Source organism: Rattus norvegicus, chromosome 3 (assembly GCF_036323735.1).
Source record: "Rattus norvegicus strain BN/NHsdMcwi chromosome 3, GRCr8, whole genome shotgun sequence".
NCBI classification, from domain to species: Eukaryota; Metazoa; Chordata; class Mammalia; order Rodentia; family Muridae; genus Rattus; species Rattus norvegicus.
Genome location: NC_086021.1, coordinates 99161691 through 99180459, shown reverse-complemented (window position 1 = coordinate 99180459; position 18769 = coordinate 99161691). Strand labels below are relative to the sequence as shown.

Sequence of the window (18769 nt, the reverse complement as noted above, 5' to 3'; positions counted from 1 at the left end):
ACGCACACACACACACACACACACACACACACACACACACACACACAAAAGCAGGTGGCAGTAGAACAAAGAGGGAGTAAGACAGGAGCTAGAGGAGGTATGAAAGCATTGTCTCGTTTTATGTGTGTACATGGGTATGTACATGCATGTGTGCATGGACATGCATGAGTGTGTGTATGTGTGTATACATTTCATGCACATGTGCATTCAAGTGTATATATGTGTGTATGTGTATGAGCATGTGTGCATGTGTATGAGTATGTGTATGATCAAGTGGAGGCCAGAGGTCAACAACAAGCATTGTTATTCTTCAACAGCTCTCTTTCTTACGTTGTGGGACAGGGCCTCTCACTGAATCTGGGGTTCTCCATTTGGCCAGACTGCCTGGTCATTGAGCCCACAGGACACACCATACCCACCTCCCCAGAACTGGGGCTGCAGATGCTCACCGCCATGCCCAGCTTTTACTATGCAGGTGCTGGGATCTGAACTCAGGCCTTCATGCTTGTTAGCAAGTACTCTCTCCACTGCCTTTGGGTGGGTGAGGCAGGTGAGCATAGACCTGTGCTATAAAGAAGCTTTCCAAAGATGGCTAGAGGAAAAGCATTCTAGCCTGAGGGAAGAGCAAGCATGGATGCTCAGAAGCAGGCGCTGGCATGGAAATAGTCTCCTCTGGTCTCCAGAGCCTCGAAGCCACCTGGAAGGGAAGCCACCCTTCAAATGGGGGGGGGGGGTAAGTGGTTGTGAGAACAAAGTGAGTTTGAGAGAGAGGAGGGCTCAGGCTACAGAATGCCAGAGTCCCTTCCAGGGGTGCTTGGCAGGTCTCAGCCCTTCCTTCCTTCCTTCCTTCCTTCCTTCCTTCCTTCCTTCCTTCCTTCCTTCCTCCCTTCCTTCCTTCCTTCCCCCCCCCCTTTCTTTCTTTTTTATGGGGATTCTCTGTGTAGCCCTGGCTGTGCTAGAACTTGATATGTAGACTACGGGGCCTTGAACTCAAACTCAGAGATTTGCCTGTCTCTGCTCTCCAAGTGTTGGGATTAAAGGTGTGTGCCATCACTGCCCGGCTCAGGCCAAGCATTTCTTTTTTTCTTTTTTCTTTCCCCCCATCTTTATTAAATTGGGTATTTCTTATTTACATTTCAAATGTTATTCCCTTTCCCGGTTTCCAGGCCAACATCCCCCTAACCCCTCCCCCTCCCCTTCTTTATGGGTGTTCCCCTCCACATCCTCCCCCCATTACCACCCTCCCCACAAGAATCCTGTTCACTGGGGATCCAGCCTTGGCAGGACCAAGGGCTTCCCCTTCCACTGGTGCCCTTACTAGGATATTCATTGCTACCTATGAGGTCAGAGTCCAGGGTCAGTCTATGTATAGGTAGTGGCTTAGTCCCTGGAAGCTCTGGTTGGTTGGCATTGTTGTTCATATGGGGTCTCAAGCCCCTTCAGTTCTTTCAGTCCTTTCTCTGATTCCTTCAACAGGGGTCCTGTTCTCAGTTCAGTGGTTTGCTGCTGGCATTCGCCTATGTATTTCCCGTATTCTGGCTGTGTCTCTCAGGAGAGATCTACATCCGGTTTCTGTCGGCCTGCACTTCTTTGCTTCATCCATCTTGTCTAATTGGATGGCTGTATATGTATGGGCCACATGTGGGGCAGGCTCTGTTCCTTCTGTCTCTGTTTTAATCTTTGCCTCTCTATTCCCTGCCAAGGGTATTCTTGTTCCCCTTTTAAAGGAGTGAAGCATTCACATTTTGGTCATCCTTCTTGAGTTTCATGTGTTCTGTGCATCTAGGGTAATTCGAGCATTTGGGCTAATATCCACTTATCAATGAGTGCATATCATGTGTGTTTTTCTGTGATTGGGTTACCTCACTCAGGATATTTTCTAGTTCTATCCATTTGCCTATGAATTTCATAAAGCCATTGTTTTTGATAGCTGAGTAGTATTCCATTGTGTAGATGTACCACATTTTCTGTATCCATTCCTCTGTTGAAGGGCATCTGGGTTCTTTCCAGATTCTGGCTATTATAAATAAGGCTGCTATGAACATAGTGGAGCAAGTGTCTTTGTTGTATGTTGGAGCATCTTTTGGGTCTATGCCCAAGAGAGGTATAGCTGTGTCCTCAGGTAGTGCAATGTCCAATTTTCTAAGGACCTCCAGACTGATTTCCAGAATGGTTGTACCAGTCTGCAATCCCACCAACAATGGAGGAGTGTTCCTCTTTCTCCACATCCTCGCCAGCATTTGCTGTCACCTGAGTTTTTGATCTTAGTCATTCTGACTGGTATGAGGTGGAATCTCAGGATTGTTTTGATTTGCATTTCCCTTATGACTAAAGATGTTGAACATTTCTTTAGGTGCTTCTCAGCCACTCGACATTCCTCAGCTGTGAATTCTTTGTTTAGCTCTGAACCCCATTTTTTAATAGGGTTATTTGTCTCCCTGCAGTCTAACTTCTTGAGTTCTTTGTATATTTTGGATATAAGCCCTCTATCAGTTGTAGGATTGGTAAAGATCTTTTCCCAATCTGTTGGTTGCTGTTTTGACCTAACAACAGTGTCTTTTGTCTTACAGAAGCTTTGTAGTTTTATGAGATCCCATTTGTCGATTCTTGATCTTAGAGCATAAGCCATTGGTGTTTTGTTCAGGAAATTTTCTCCAGTGCCCATGTGTTCGAGATGCTTCCCCACTTTTTCTTCTATTAGTCTGAGTGTATCTGGTTTGATGTGGAGGTCCTTGATCCACTTGGACTTAAGCTTTGTACAGGGTGATAAGAATGGATCGATCTGCATTCTTCTACATGCTGACCTCCAGTTGAACCAGCACCATTTGCTGAAAATGCTATCTTTTTTCCATTGGATGGTTTTGGCTCCTTTGTCAAAAATCAAATGACCATAGGTGTGTGGGTTCATTTCTGGGTCTTCAATTCTATTCCACTGGTCTATCTGTCTGTCTCTGTACCAATACCATGCAGTTTTTATCACTATTGTTCTGTAATACTGCTTGAGTTCAGGGATAGTGATTCCCCCGGAGTCCTTTTATTGTTGAGGATAGTTTTAGCTCTCCTGGGTTTTTTGTTATTCCAGATGAATTTGCAAATTGTTCTGTCTAACTCTCTGAAGAATTGGATTGGAATTTTGATGGGGATTGCATTGAATCTGTAGATCGCTTTTGGTAAAATGGCCATTTTTACTATATTAATCCTGCCAATCCATGAGCATGGGAGATCTTTCCATCTTCTGAGATCTTCAATTTCTTTCTTCAGAGGCTTGAAGTTCTTATCATACAGATCTTTCACTTGCTTGGTTAAAGTCACACCAAGGTATTTTATATTATTTGGGACTATTCTGAAGGGTGTCGTTTCCCTGATTTCTTTCTCAGCTTGCTTCTCTTTTGTGTAGAGGAAGGCTACTGATTTATTTGAGTTAATCTTATATCCACCCACTTTGCTGAAGGTGTTTATCAGGTTTAGTAGTTCTCTGGTGGAACTTTTGGGATCACTTAAATATACTATCATATCATCCGCAAATAGTGATATTTTTACTTCTTCCTTTCCAGTTTGTATCCCTTTGATTTCCTTTTGTTGTCTGATTGCTCTGGCTAGGACTTTGAGAACTATATTGAATAAGTAGGGAAAGAGTGGGCAGCCTTGTCTAGTACCTGATTTTAGTGGGATAGCTTCACGTTTCTCTCCATTTAGTTTAATGTTAGCAACTGGTTTGCTGTATATGGCTTTTACTATGTTTAGGTATGGGCCTTGAATTCCTGTTCTTTCCATGACTTTTATCATGAAGGGGTGTTGAATTTTGTCAAATGCTTTCTCAGCATCTAATAAAACAATCATGTGGTTTTTATCTTTCAGTTTGTTTATATAGTGGATTACGTTGATGGTTTTCCATATATTAAATCATCCCTGCATACCTAAGATGAAGCCTATTTGATCATGATGGATGATTGCTTTGATATGTTCTTGGATTCGGTTTGCAAGAATTTTATTGAGTATTTTTGTGTCGATATTCATAAGGGAAATTGGTCTGAAGTTCTCTTTCTTTGTTGGGTCTTTGTGTGGTTTAGGTATAAGAATAATTGTGGCTTCATAGATGGAATTCGGTAGCGCTCCATCTGTTTCAATTTTGTGGAATAGTTTGGATAGTATTGGTATGAGGTCTTCTATGAAGGTCTGATAGAATTCTGCACTGAACCCATCTGGACCTGGGCTTTTTGGTTGGGAGATTTTTAATGACTGCTTCTATTTCTTTAGGAGTTATGGGGTTGTTTAAATAGGCCAAGCATTTCTTAAACCAGGATAGTTTGGTGACCTTCTGGTACAATAGGCAGAAGGCCCTAGGCATGCAGATTCCCCACTCCAACCTGAAAGGAAAATTATACAGATTTAAGGTTTAAAAATATAAATTAAAAGAGTAAGTTTCAAAATTCACAGACTCAGGGCTAAACACTGTGAAAAGCAAGTCCAGGCAGCCCCGCCCGGACTAACAGACCATAAAGATAAAGAAAAGGAATGCAGGAACCAGCCTGAGTTATCGGGATTGACTCGTAAACCATTTGGCAGGAGGGTACCTCCCCCAACTTACTCAGAGTCACACCTTAACCAGATGTCCTTCAAACCCTGATAAGCCCCTGGCTTCTAAAATCCTGAACGCCCCAGTCAGCACCGTACTCTTCTGCTGTGTTGTCTGTTTGAATGAGCCAATCACTTATAGCCGCGCCAGAAATTAGCCAATTGTGTGTAACCGCGCCAAATCCCCTAGCTTTCCCTATATAAACCCCTGACTTTTGAGTTTCAGGGTCGACACCTCTGTCTCCTGCGTGGGGTACGTGTCGTCCCGGAGATCCCCGTAATAGATCTCCGTAATAAACCTCGCCTTTGCTTATTACATCCAAAATGGTCTCTCTGTGTCTGGGGTCCGCGATTTCCCAAGACTTGAGTAAGGGTCTCTCTTCGGGGATCTTTCATTTGGAGGCTTGTCCGGGATCGGTGTTTCCTGAGGCACGCCATCCTGAGACTCGAGCTAGGTTCTTTCAAACCAAAGACTTGAAATCCAATGGGTCTATTTCTGAGCTGCTGACCAGAATGTGGCTCAGGGGCCCTAGGGATGCTAGGTTAGGCAGTATATACTGTCCTGGGTGCTCTGAGTGAAACCTGCCTAGTCTGGTTCCAGGACTAGACTGAACTTAGGGTTTTCTCTTGGGTCTTGGTGCCTGAGGTGAGTGGGCACTGGTGAAGCCAGAGCATCCTGAGCAGGAATAGCTCTGGACGCTGTTGTTCTTCCTTGGGACTTTCCTGGCCTGCCTCATGCATTTAGGCCCAAGTGAGAACATCCCTGTAGGCTGAGGAATTGGATCACGTGGTCCTCAGTTCATAGTGCTGTTTGGAGAGGTTATGGAGTATTGCTAGGGGAATCATGTTACCAGGGTTGGGCTCTGAGTACTCCACTTCCAGTTTATATTCTCTTCATTTTCTGTGTGACTGAGAAGAGAGTTTTTAGCTTCTTGTTCTGTGCCTGCTGCCACACCTCCCTCCCCTGCCTCTATGGACTCTCCTGGAACCATAAACCCCAATAAACGTTTCTGTCTGTAAGCTACTCTGTATTTTATCACAGCTACAAGAAAGTAAGCAATATATATCTATTTTGGTTCACTGGGCCACAGCTTAGCCAAACATCTGGGAAGGTCAAAGGTCACTGTGGCCCCTTGGCACAATCTGGAAACTCTTTCTGGGTTTCCCTTGTGCCTTTTTACAGGGGCAATTCTCCTGTTTGTTTGTGGTGAGGCCTGCCTTCATTAGCCCAGAAGAGATCTTCTGGTCAAGTGAAGGGGACCAAGCTCTGCCCAGCTCACACCAGGCCTTGTGGACATTGTTGGGCCAGAGGCCATCTCTGAAATTGTGAGCCCTGACTGCTAATGGCTCGTAGTTGTTGCCTCATCTGGAGACTTGGCCTTAGTCCTGCAGTAATCGAGGTTTAGTTTACACTAAGCACTTCCCATTGGGATTGACCTGCCCTATCTTTTCCTCCATTTCTCCGCCCCACCCCCTTCTCAGTCAATCATATGTACTGACTCCATGCCTCAGGCTCTGCTTCAAGTGACCCAGACTCGAGAAACAAGTCTGCAGCCAGGTGGCTCTGGCATACACTCAGGAGGTGTATCTGAGTTCAAAGTCAGGCTGGTCTACAGGGAGAGTTCCAGGACAGCCAAGGCTACACAGAGAAACCCTATCTTGTTTCAAAAAAACAAAACAAAACAACAAAACCCAAACAACAATGATAGATACAGGCCTGCTATGACTCCAGGCTCAGAAATTTCCACTGAAACACAGTCATAGGCTGTATTCCCCTCCCTTTCTTCTTGTTCTGATTCTTTAGAGCACTCACCTCACAGGCCCATCCCACACACACCTTCACCTCCATTTGACCTACCCAAGTCACCTCTTCCCACAGCAGCAACTTCCTCCTCCCTCCAGGCAGCTTCCAACCCCGGGAGCAGCCACGTTTGTGTCTCTCGGCTCTGCACACGCTGTCTGGCACCTAAACATGCCCTGACTCTAAAACTAGACTCTTCCCAAACGCAGCCCCTCCATGTCAAAGTGAGTGACATTCTTCCCTTCCGGTTTGTCCCAGACACAGCCTGACTGTGTCCCATTCCTACTCCCTGCCAGCTCTTACCTCTGTCCTCTGCTCACTCATCCCCAGCGCCAGTCTCCTCCCCCTGTCGTCCTCATCTGCCCTGAAGTGATCTTGGCAGACACTTGCTAGGAAGTGTGAGCCGCTGAGCTCCTTGCATCCACTCAGAACACACACTAATAAAGTTAACTTTCCCATTTTCAGAAGAGGAGACTGAGGTACAGACAATTAAGTGACTCATCCAAACAGGGTTGTTTTCTTCTACTCCCAAGATCCCAACCTCAAGAAAGCAAGAGAAGTGTGCTTGAGAGGAGATTGAGAAACAGCAGGACCAGGCCAATGGTGCAGCCTGCAAACCCACTGCTGAGGCAAGGGAACCTTGAGTTTCTGACCAGCCTACAGAGTGAGACCCGGTCTAGCAAAGGAAACAGAAGCAGCAAGGAGGCTCAGAGGCGGGCACTTGCAGCCCAGCCTGATGACTTGATTCCAATTCCCAGAATCCGCATGGCGTGAGGAGAGATGAACTCCCACAGACTGTCCTCTGACCTCCACCTGTGCGCCATGACACTCAGGTATGAGCGCGTACACACACAGACACACACACACACCAACACACACACACACCAACACATGCACACCAACACACGCATACCCACACACACATGCCCACACACACACACCAACACACACACACGCACACCAACACACGCACGCACACACACACACATGCCCACACACACACACACCAACACACACACACACACACCAACACACACACACACACACCAACACACACACACACACAGAGAGAGAGAGAGAGAGAGAGAGAGAGAGAGAGAGAGAGAGAGAGCGCTACCTGTGAGTGGTGGGAACAGGAGGTGGTAATCATTACAAGTGTGTGAGAGCCTGCTCTATCACTGAGCCACATATTCTATGCCTAAGGGACTCTGGCCATCTTACTCCACGTGGCACTTGGCATAGCTTTTTCATAAAGCTGACAAGGAATCACATTGACTTTGACTGTTCAGTCAAGCCCCTTTCTTCATCCTCACCATCTCCAGATCTCTCCATGTAGATCATCTTAAATCCTGAGCCTCCCTCTGTTCCAGGAGGCCCACATGGACCTCCCGGCCCTCACTCTCCACCTCCCTCTGCTTTTAGCACTGTGGCCGCAGCCTCCCTGCTGCTCTGCCCCAAACCGCACAGGCTCCTACTACATGGCCTCTGCATCTGCAATTTTCTCGGCCAGAGTGCCTCCAGCTACCCCACAGCCCATTCAGGTGTTCATGTCACCACACAGAAAAGCCTTCCCTGGATGTCCCGCCGTGCCTACCTCTGGCACAAAACCTTTTCTGTGTGCCTGATCTATTTCCTTATCTTCCTGCTCCCACTACCTGATATTGTCACTCAATGACAGAACATTATTTCCTCATTCATTTATAGGACACCTCTGTTGATGGATTCTAAACTCCTCAGGGACAGGGAACCAAGATGCTGCAGAATGTGACAGACATATAAAACATAATGACTGAGTGAACGAATGGGTGAATGAAGGAGTGAGTAAATGAATGAGTAGATGAATGAATGAACCTATAAATGAATAAATGAGTGAATGAATGAATGAATGGATGGATGAGTGGGTAAATGAGGTAGTATATGAATGAGTGAATGAATGAATAAATGAGTGAGTGAATGAATGAACTCAGCAAATATTTCAGTTAATGTGTCTTATCTCAAAGGACCTCTCCTAACATCCTGTGTCCTTCATGCCAACTCAGGCCACAGGAAGTCCACTGAGCTCACTTCCTCCCCGAATTGACTTCTAAAGGAAGTTGTTCAGCCATGCAGGTTCCTCTCCATGCTCAGCCCTCCCGCCAGGTCAGTACAAAGTGGCCCCCCTCTTTGTTCCTGAGGTCCAGCTTAGTCCTTCAGGAAATGGGGTTGGAAGACTCTCTCGGGTCTTTAAGGACCCTGTACCCCTTCCACTTGGCCCCGTCCCTCTTCCTCACCCCGTTGTATTTTCTAACAGAAAATACATACTTGGTCAGATGTGAGCTTCTGAGTGACACAGACACCAATGGCTCCATCTGCTACACAATTCCATTCACTCACCATCCAACACCCTCGTGTGCTCTGGCTTAGAGAGTGGAGAAGATGGGCAGGAGTGACTCAGCAAAGGTTAGAAGCTACTGAGGGCTGGCATGCTCAAGGCTGGGACAGAGTGGGGAATGGTGACTGGTGACACACGTGTCCCACACAGAACAGCAGCCAAGTGGACTGTGGCATAAAGCAAAAGTGCTCAGGGACCATGCATCCAACAGGTGCAGTCCCCATTGGAAGCCTCCTCCTTCCTGCAAGGTTGGACCTTGGTTCTTAGCCTTCTCCAGGCTCCTACTGGGGACTTTTGTCTGTACCTCAGCCATATGGATTGAGCAGTCACCAGAAGTTTGTCCCCACTTTGGCTGCCTGGCCTCTGTGGAGCTGTGTCCTTGCTTAGAAGGCTCGTGACCCCTGTGTAGCTGTTGAAGCTCCATGGCAGCCCTTGCAAACACATGGGTATGAGCCCCACGCTCATACCCGCTCCTCACCGTCACAGCCACTGCAGCATGCGGGGGCTCACTTCACCCTGAAGCCTGCTTTAAAAGCTTGGCTTTGCTAGGAGTCAGATCTGAGGAAGGTAGAAAACCCCCAAGACCATTTCCATTTGGAAGGGCTGCTGATAAGCAGGCAACAGAAGGGCATAGGCTACACCACTTGGGGCCAATATGACCCAGGGTCACTTGAGAAAGTGCCTGGTGGATCAGGAGGAAGGGAGGGAAGACACTTGGGCGTGAGCCTCTACCTACTGTGGCTTCTGAAGGGAGGTCCGGAAAGACCATACAAATAGATTCAGGTGACTCGAGTTGGACAGTGTTAGCTAACTGGGCAATCTGCTCGTTCTTAACCATGCAGCTACTGGTCACGTGTGCTAAAGGCAAGTGGCATGTGAACGTCAAGGGCTAACCTGGTTTGTGGCTCAGGGCAGGTTGGTTTGTGAATGAAAGATCTTGGGCTTATTGCTTAGTGTTTCCAAGAACAACCAAGGCTTTCTCTGAGGCTCAACTGCTGCACTCAGCAGGGCTCCCGGGACTGACCTGACTGGTGTGGGGAGGGAATGAAGAAAGGACAGAAGCACAGACACACATGTAGAAAAGCTAGGATTAGTCAGGCTGGGCTCTCTGCTGGAGAAGCCACCCTCTGGGCGTTTATTATCTACAGATGAACAGGGAGGCAGGGTTGCTGCATGCAGATAAGCAAGTTGGGGTTATTATCTACAACTAAACAGGGAAGCAGGGTTATTATACACAGCTGAACAAGGAGTCAGAGTTCACTAAATCTCAGTAGGAGCAGGCCTCAGGCCATAAATGTATGGGGAGAATCTACTGCAGGCATTTTCTGCACACAGTCAACATTTGTACTTGGACCCAAGGGAGGTCTTGCCATCCCTCTGAGCCTCACTCTGAGAAGGCTTTGCCACTCCAGTGGGACTAAGACATTAGTGTCCCTGACATGGCTGTGCCCATGTCAACAATAGACATCGACTCATAATCTCCCTCCCTCCCTACTCTCAGCCAGGGCCAAACAAAACATCAGCAATCTGTGGTCAGTATTGGTCCTCACCAAAATGCCAGACTTGTCAGGCAGACTGCAAGCTCCTGGGGCTACAGCCAGGCCATGGCTGAGGCCAATCACAAATCTGGCATGTGGAAGATTCTGAATATCAAGAGAGAGGTAACCATACAAAAACGGTTAGAGCAAGGCTCTTTACCAGAGGAAGGAAATGGGGTGGAGGGTGATGGGGAGGGAAAGAGAGGGGGAGAGAAAAGTGAGAAAGTTAGTAATTAAGGAAGGAAAGAGAAGGAGGAAGAAAGGGGAGAAGGAGAGGGCCTAGGGGAGAAAGCACCCACTTGTTCTTCAGGCTGGTTTCCCCTTCTTTGTAGTTGTGCATTTAATGCTGTAGTGCCATCCACTCCAGAGTTCTGTGTGTGGCAATAACTCCTCCCAGTCTTCTGTCACTCACTAAATGTTGCTCAGAGTGACCTCTGACCCTCAGGGCAGGGCACAGTTTTAAGCATATTTGCAGTTGACCCCTCACTCCATCCTCAGCAGAACCAAGTCCACTTCCTGCCAAAATGTGTCACTGGTGATAATTAAAGAGGATGATTTATAGCCCTGGACAATGGCGCCTCTCAAACACAGGCAGGCAAAGGGTGAGCCTTGCTCAATGATTGAGAAGTTACTATGCCACTAGATATGCAGGCCATGACAAAAGAGGTCGAGGAAGCACCAGTGGCAGAGTGTTGAACTCCCCTGCTCCTTTCTGCAAGGCTCCTTTGGTGACAAGGCCAGATGCAGAGGGACAGAAGCTGTGGGTCCCTTCAAGGTTCTCTGTCCAAGCTTCCCCAAGAAAGCTGGCTGCCCAACCAAGTCATGAGAAGCCATGTATGGGGAGGGGATCGAGAATTTGCTTAGCTAGTTAAAGTCAGAGGACAGGGGAGTGTGATTAAATCCTCCATCCTGGCAGGAAGTTGGAATAGACAGCTTCCCTGGTCCTTTGGGAGACATTTGAGATGTTCTACCTCCACCCTGAGGGCTGGTGTCAGCAGCTGTCTGGGCTCCCTGCAGGCCTTGGGCTCCCAGCCTTCCACTGGGAGGGCCAGCAGCTACCAGGGATACAGAAGGTGGAGGCTGGGTGTGCCTATAGGACTTAGAGACATGCAGAGCCCACAAGTGACTTCCCCAAGGGCGTCAAGTATCATAGTGCTTCCACCTCCAGGCCTAACCTTCCTTCCTCCATTGGCATCATTCGCCCTCCCTTTAGGGAGGAGGGAAGCCCTGTTTTCAGAGCCCAGGTTATGCTGCCTCCAAGCCCGCTTCTAAGCAGGCCTCACACTCTCTAGCTGAGCAAACCAAACACATTGCCTCAGTGTCCTCGCAATCAGAAGGGCCTCCCTGCCTAGTCAGACACTCAAGGGAACTGAGAGGACTGTGCACATGTGTGAATGCATCCACAGTCTCTGTACACACCGATGCACGCTGGTCACCCCGCACAGACTTGCACACCCTGCACTGGCTTGGGAACTGTGAAGCTGTCCATTAGCTTCTGGGTGCGTTCTGGTGGGCTGGGTCTCTCTGTTAAAGGCACAGCTCTTCCAGAAATTCCCTTTCTAGGTGTCAAAGATCTCCGAGTTTCTGGCAACTGCTCCTTTCTCTTGGTCTTTTTAAGCTGGGGCTATGTGTCTTCAGTTGTTTTACCCACCTGTCTACAGATTCAGGGCTGAAGGAGGCAATTTGGATGCAGGAACCAGTTTATAACACCTATTTCTGAACTCAGCAGACCAAACCCCGGAGGGAGGTTTAATGAAGGGTAGGAACACCAGGGGATGAGGAACCAATGGGGAGCTGAGCTGAGGCTGTGTGTGTGTGTGTGTGTGTGTGTGTGTGTGTGTGTGTGTGTGTGTGTGTGTGTGTGTGGTGGGGGGGGCCTGGGGGGCTGGAGTTGGCCTTCCTCATATCCCTGCCTGGAAATGCTTTCCTAGTGTGGACCTTTGCCTAAAAGTAGGCTTCCAGCATCCGGAAAGAGCACCCCACGGACACTTGAGCAACCTGGGTGGGAAGCACCATGGGGCTTAATGTGGGGTAGGACAGCCTCTATCTGGAAACCAACTGGGTGACATTTTTCTTGAAAAGCCTCCCCCTTCTCCAGAGCCTGAGCGGGAGGCCTCTGGAGCCTCTATCTGGGAGCAGCCTCTATCTGGGTGATATTTGGAGTGAGGGTCCTGCCTGCCCTGCCTGCCCTGCCTGGAACCCACCTCTAGTCCAGCAGCCCAGGAGCTAAGAGGGTGCATACATTGATAGAAAGGAGAGGGTCATAGTATACACAGGCACTCTGAAGGTCAGAGAAGGGAACAGAAAGGAGAGGGGTGAGAACTTTTGATTCTTATCCTCATTTCTTCACGTTTGAAACAGTTTAATGTATCCCAGGCTAGCCTTGAATTCACGAGATAGCCTAGGATATCCTTGAACGTCTGACTCTCCTGAATGCTATGATTATAGGTATCTATGACTACGCCCGTTTTTATGAAGTGCAGGGGACCAAAGCCAGGATTCTATGAACAGACTTCACTAACTGAGTCACACCAGCCCTAAGAATTTAATCTTTGGACCAAAGAGGCTCTGCTTAAAAGAAGGACCTTCCAGAGCCTCCCACTCATGCCACAGACAGGGAATCTGAGGCCAGAGAAGGGAAGTGACTTTAACTTCACAGATATACTGACCCAGCCCAACTCTGTCCCCTGCCCCCCGACAGCCCTTATACTGTCCACAGCCACATGTGTGTCCCTTTGTCTCCATGGTATAAGCAGCTGGCTGCCCACGCTAAGCTGCTCCTTGGGTGTGAGACAGCCATTTTTCACAAGGCAGAACCTCCTGTCTGCTTCTCTTCCTGAGGGGAGGTATGTGAGTGCAAGAGCAGTTGCTGGATGAGGCAGCCCTGTCTGCCTTTGTTCCTCAGCTTCAGCCATCTAGAGAGGGTGGAGGGGGGGAGCCTGGGCTACCAGCCTCCACAGGAGGGGCCTCAAAGAAGCAGGTGCCAAGAGGGCTTGGGCTTATCCAACATCAAGGAATCTTCCATCCTTCAATCACCCTATTACTCCTGTCACTGCCTGAGATTCCTTCAATCGCCCCAGCATTTGAATTCAGGACCGGTGAAGGAGACCTGAATCAGTAGTGACTCAAATGGGCCACTTCTATTTGTAAATTGAAACAGGGGTCCTCCTGTGTTTCACTGCTTTGTGGCCCATCTTCTTTTCGTGGACAGGAAAGAATGAGGCTCCTGCATTACTGGGGATGAGCTTGGCATTGAGCAGAGAGGACAGAGTGTGGGAAGGGGGTCTGTTGGTGTGGACAGAGCTGGTCTCAGACACTGTGATGGGAGCATAAGGTTTCCCTGAGCAGCTGTTGTCCTTCAACTGTCCTTCAATGCCCTCTATAGTAGATCCAAGAGTGTGATCTGCAGCCTCCAACACAGGCACACTGCTCAGCCTGTCTGTGAGCTCAGGGCCTGAGGCACCATGGTCCATACTGCTCAGCCTGTCTGTGAGCTCAGGGCCTGAGGCACCATGGTCCATACTGCTCAGCCTGTCTGTGAGCTCAGGGCCTGAGGCACCATGGTCCATACTGCTCAGCCTGTCTGTGAGCTCAGGGCCTGAGGCACCATGGTCCATACTGCTCAGCCTGTCTGTGAGCTCAGGGCCTGAGGCACCATGGTCCATACTGCTCAGCCTGTCTGTGAGCTCAGGGCCTGAGGCACCATGGTCCATATTGCTCAGCCTGTCTGTGAGCTCAGGGCCTGAGGCACCATGGTCAGTCACTTGAAGGTACTACAGTGTGTGGCTAAACGTCTGCGGCTGTGAGTGGCTAGAGTGGGGGATGATTTGTTTTGCAGCATTGCCAGCAGCAATAGCTGACAGATACACAGGCTCACAGCTAGAGTCAGGGAAGGAGCCTGGATGCTGTTTTAGACTGGCAGCCTGCCGGTGTCCCAGCATGAAGCCTGTTGGGGAAATGCTTCATATTCTAGACACGTGTGCAAACATGGGAATGGCCCAGCCTATCTGTGGCACTCACTGCATCTCAGGGAGGGAGTTCTTAGCTCTCTCCTCTCCCTAAAGGCCAAAGCGAGACAGAGGCAGAGCTGGGCCTAGACTTCCCTGGCTCCTGTTTGTACTTGGCCAGGCAGCCAGCCCTCAGCTGGTGAGTAACCAGGCCCATAAGAATGGGAACTGTGGCCAAGCTGGGCCTGGGTCATCCTGGGTCTAGGAACAAGTCCGAGATCTCTATTTACTGGAGGTCAATGGTAGAGAGTGCCAGGGTCAAAGCATTACTGTACTTTGCAAAACAAAGTAGCAGTGTGCATGCGTGTGTGTATGTGTACGTGTGTGTGTGTGTGTGTATGTGTGTACGTGTGTGTGTGTGTGTATGTGTGTACGTGTGTGTGTGTGTGTGTGTGTGTGTGTGTGCACTTGTGTCCCAGCCCAGCCACCAGGGCATGAGCTCTGGAGTCTGACAGAATCACATTTCCCAGCCCTGCCCTTTGTGTCTGTGTCCTTGGCCTCCTGAAGCCATCCTAGCTGTGTCGAGGTTGCCTCCATGCGACCTCCTACAAAGTTCAAGTGCTTCGACCTTCACTGTGCTGCATAATGGGGAGAGGCTGGAAGTGATAGGGATGGTAATAGAAAGATCTCTGAGGCATGATGGCCAACACCCTAGTTTAAAAATCTATGATAACAGACCCTTTCTCAAGGGAGAAAGACACTGGATGTCCTCCTCTAGCCTTCGAGTGTAAGCACATAGCCGTGTGCACCTACACATGCATGTGAACACACATATACCACACACACAGCTAACTTATTAATTAAAATAAATGGGGAAAGTAGCTGGAGACACCAGTAAACGTCTCCCTGGTCCCATGATCCTTCCCTGTTAGTTGAGCGCACCTGGGGTTCACTGCTAAGCACCCAACTCCCAGCAGCAGCCAGGAAGTTCTCACGGGGCTGTTTTCATTTCCTTGTGTTGAGTTGGCTCCCTAGAGGTTAGATAATAATTGCTAACCCTATGGGGAATATTTGGGACTTATTGTCAGTTTAGAGCCTCGAGGAAGCCAGCCTCAGCCTTTCTTTCTCTGTTTTCACAGGTGTGTCAAGAATGGGGTTAAGAGCACACCCTGGGAAGCCAGGCAGCCTATGCTGTAATCCTGTGTGAGCTCACAAAGATTTCCTAACCTCTCTGTGCATTCCCCCTCCTGTATTTGGTTACTGTGAATAGAGAGTGATTAGTCTAGTCTCTCTGCTTTTCCCGAGTCTCTCCAATGAGCTACTACTATCTCTGAAGGCCTGGGTCAATCTGAGGAGTTCTAGCGAAAGATGAAGGGTCCCTAGCACCATCAGGAGGGCTGAAATTCGTTCATTGGTACTTGGGGATTCACTCTAAGTCAGACACCATTCAGAGGCATATGTAATTGTGTGGGCAGGTATATGTGAGTGTGTACTAGAGGGAGGGAGAAGGGGGAAGGGAAGAAAGGGGGGAGGGAGAGGGAGAGGGAGGATGGACCTCAGAGGGAAAAGCAACAAACTTTAAAAGTAGAAAAGGGACCCCCTTCCTACCATTCTCCAAGGCTCAAGGACAGAAAGATTGTAAGAACCAGAGGGCTGTGGAGGAGTACCTTCCAAACATGACAGAGCTGCTGGATTCGTGAACTCACATTAGCTGTGGTGATTGGCACAAGATCCACACAGGATCAAGCACAGATGGGGAGGGCTGAGGAGCCCCCCCCTCACTCTGTCTCTTCTTCCTCCGTGTCTCCCCTCCTTCCCTGATTCCTTCCCTTCCTCCCAGCTGCCCTTCCTCTCTCACCTGATTTCCTTTTGATTCGGAAGGTGTGAGAGGAGGCAGTGAGGCTCACCTTCCTCAAGCCCTGGCCACTTTGAGCCCTCTACCCATCTCATCATCCTGGGGAGTAGATGCTGCATGGACCCATTTTAAAGAAGCAGAAACTGAGGCTCAACTACATCAAAGAAGATATGGGAGGTCACCAGCCTCCGAGGGTAGAGGTGCAATGTCAGTTGAAGTGGGCTTCAGAGATCACACCTTTGGCATTGGGAAATTACCTCTGGAGTTGCAAACACAGGAAAATCTGGTTGTGTGCAAGCACATGCTCAGAATTGATTCTATGAAAGAGGTCAGAGAGAGTCTGAGAGGCTGCAGCCTGTCCTCAGCCACGGTCATCCCAGGACACTGGCTGCAGCAATGGCAGGCACGGCCACAGCCAGGCCTTCCTGCTTCCTGCCTCAGCTTCCTTTCTAGCTCAGAGGTGAGGGCTCTTCCCTGAGACTCAGTCCTCCCTGGAACAGCTCCCCAGTTGTTTTCCTCCATTTGCAGGAAGACCACACCCCCGCAGTAACACTCTGAAACCCCTGATGATTCCCTGACCACATTCCTGTGGCTCTTTTCCAGAAGGGCTGGTTCTGCCTGAGGTCACCCACTGGAGCAGGAAGTTCTGCTGAGATCTGTCTGTCTCACCCCCTTTCTCCAGTCCAGGAAATGACTGCGTGGATGGATGGGAGCTGGACTCTGGACAGGACACAGGACCTCAAGTCAGGTGATGCCAGCTGCATGCAGAGACCTCCATTTGATGCTCAGTCTGACCCTGCAAGGTTCTTCCACGTTATAGGTGAGGAGACTAAGGCACAGAGAGGTTAAGCTACCTCCCGGAGGACACACAGAGAGCTACAGTGCAGAGACTGCTACGCCAGTTTTCCTCTTACCAAAATGTCTAGAATCTTCTTGCCACAGACATCAACAGAATGGCGGGTTGGATTTATGGCACCTGGGCTTCCCCCTACCACGTCTTCTGTCTCCTTCCTGCTTTGCTTCCAGAGTCCTTACTTGTCACCTCCCTCTCAGCTGCTCTATCTGGGTGAATGACACCCCTTCGCAGGTGCACATAGGTTTAAATCCCTGCACATTTTCCATGCAGTGAATGATCTCAGACTGCTGTAAGGGGCTCTCCTCACAGCCAGACTGTGGCCATCTTAATGAACTCAGGTGTGCCCACTCCTGAGCCCGATGGAGCTGTGAACTTGGTATTTCTTCCCAGAATGAGGGGCAGGGAAGGTCACTGGACCCTCATCTGAGTATCCAGCCATTAAGGTGTGGTTTTCTCTTACCTACTCATGGCAGGTGTCTTAGTCAGGGTTTTACTGCTGTGAGCAGACACCATGACCAAGGCAACTCTTGTAAGGACAACATTTAATTGGGGCTGGCTCACAGGTTCAGAGGTTCAGTCCATTACCATCAAGGCAGGAGCATGGCAGCATCCAGAACAGGAAGAGCTGAAAAATCTACATCCTCATCTGGAGGCTGCTAGGAGAAACCTGACTTCCAGGCAGCTAGGGTGAGGGTCTTAAGTCCACACCCACAGTGACGTGCCCATTCCAACAGGGCCACACCTTCTAATAGTGCCACTCCCTGGGCTGAGCATATACAAACCATCCCAGCGGGGAACTTCAGAATGAACTAAAAGATATGACTGGGAAAGAATAAGGGAAGAAGATTCCATTATGTATGTGACTGGAGGATGCCATCATCCATACAGGGCAAAGACTTTCCCATTTGGCTGATTTGGGGTCCCCCTGCTCTCGTAGGAAGCCCTTCATCCATACTCTCTAAGCCCAATAAACTTACTAGCTGCCTGTGGTGAGCTGATTTGTCATTTGGACCTTAGGAGGAGGGATGGACAGTGTTTACATCTTCTCAGGGACGGGATCCTCACAACAGAACAGAGACTCAGTCTCCTCTTCTACAAGTTGGGTGATGGCGCTGACTGACTTGGGTGGGAAGGTAGAGGACCACGGAGCTCCTGAACATAGTTCACTCAGGGTGTGGGGACTGTTGAGTGACTGATGGCTTTGGTGGTGTGAGGGACTGAGGCAAGGGTTACTGATGGCCAGGCTGAGGCTGAAGAGGCACCAAGTGGTGGCCACAATCATGTCTTAAAGACCCTGAACAGCAGGACAGACAGATAGCCGTTGCAGCATGTATGACAAGGTACCCTCTGGGTGTGGAGGCCAGACTGGATGGTTCCCCAAGGGAAATGTTTTACTGTGTGTTGGTTATTTGAGCCAGGATCTTATTATGCAGTCCAGGTTGACCTTGAACTTAGAGTGGTTGGGGACTGTGTGTGTGTGTGTGTGTGTGTGTGTGTGTGTGTGTGTGTGTGTGTCTCTACTTTGCAGAGCAGGAAATAGAGGCACAGAAAGGGAAAGTCATTGCCCAAGGTCAGGTGGCCCAAAGCAGCCATGCACACCTTAGAACACCAACAATGGGTTTCCTACCCACCCTGCCCACCCAGCTCTCTACACTAGCAAAAGCAGCTGAGAGACTACTACAGCCAGGATGGAACCAGGCTACAGACAAGTTCCTAAGGGAAGCAGGAAAGACAGACTGAATCAACCAGACCCCTTAGCCCATCCCAGGACATATGCTCCCTTCCCTGGGCCCCTGCCCTGGAGCTACTGCAGAAAGGGCCAGGCT

At 49.2% G+C, this 18769-nt stretch overlaps 1 long non-coding RNA gene across 1 annotated transcript; it reads left to right on the top strand.

The window, feature by feature from the left end:
• The first annotated feature begins 6407 nt into the window (after positions 1-6407).
• On the top strand, positions 6408-17928 carry LOC134486407 (uncharacterized). Its single transcript, XR_010065267.1, has 3 exons — positions 6408-7209; positions 8416-8515; positions 16770-17928. It is a non-coding gene; the product is annotated as an uncharacterized LOC134486407 (long non-coding RNA).
• Positions 17929-18769: the final 841 nt, after the last annotated feature.